This window comes from Arachis ipaensis, chromosome B02, assembly GCF_000816755.2.
Source record: "Arachis ipaensis cultivar K30076 chromosome B02, Araip1.1, whole genome shotgun sequence".
Lineage (NCBI taxonomy): Eukaryota > Viridiplantae > Streptophyta > Magnoliopsida > Fabales > Fabaceae > Arachis > Arachis ipaensis.
The window spans coordinates 17,925,796-17,926,950 of NC_029786.2; positions in this window are offsets into that span (position 1 = coordinate 17,925,796).

Here is a 1,155-nt window from a genome sequence, read left to right on the forward strand (position 1 = left end):
TTGTCCTTATTATTATTTTTTAATATAACAATAATTGTTATTATTAATAAATTTTTAACAGAGTATTATTTTTAAAAATTTTGTTATGGTTATTATAATTATTATTGTTAATAATTATTATATTTCCTTTTGTAAGTTATCAGGAATTTGTTGTTCAAGAAATTCGATCCGTCAGATACCTTTAACGAGATAGCTATAGCGTCATCGATGCTTATTGGGTTTTAACATATTTTGTGAGTAGACAAAATGAGAGGCCATTCTGCACTGCTGAGTGCCTTAGTGGAACGATGGAGGCGGAAAACTCACACGTTCCATCTTCCAGTCGGTGAAGTGATGGTGACGCTGGAAGATGTGACATATATTCTTGGCCTCCCGGTTAATGGCGGGAAGCCCGTTACGGGTAGATGAGACAGCAGTCACTAGTTTTTGGTGGAGAACTACATCGCGTGTTTCAGTCGGGAGCCCGATCTGCAAGATCACGTATTGGGTAAGGTGAATCTTGCATGGTTCGGCAGTGCAGAGACACCGAGCTGTGTGACACGCAGGAGTCTATTGAGTAGTACGTCTGTGTTCACATTTTCTGTGTGCTCGGACGGTTGTGTTTCCGGATAAATCGACCACTTCATTGAACTCGACGTTTCTGCCTCTACTTCAGAACTTCCATCGGATTATTACCGTTGTTGATTATTATTATTTATGTCGTTATTAATAATAATTATTAATAAGGTTGATTAATTTTTATTAATTATTGCTAATTATTATCTAAGTTCCGGCATATGAGCATAACTTTTAGGTCCCAGCATATGAGCATCAGTTCCAGATGCCAGGGTATGAGCAGCATTTTTAGGACCCGTCACATGCCCATTAGTTTCAGATGTCGGCCTATCGAGAACAACAGTTTCCAGTATATGAGCAATAGTGGCAATGGTTGGCGTAGATTCAACAACAACCGTACGAACCGAATCACAACCACCTCAGACAACTGAACCCTACATACCACAGATAATTATTCTAGCAGAAAGTCAGTTTAGTCCGTCGGGTGGATCGGTTAATAAAAAAATATAATTTTATTATTTTTATAATTTTTTTTATAAAATTTAAAAAAAATAAAAAAAAAACGCAAACTAAATGTATTCTAATATTTTTAGTTTCTTT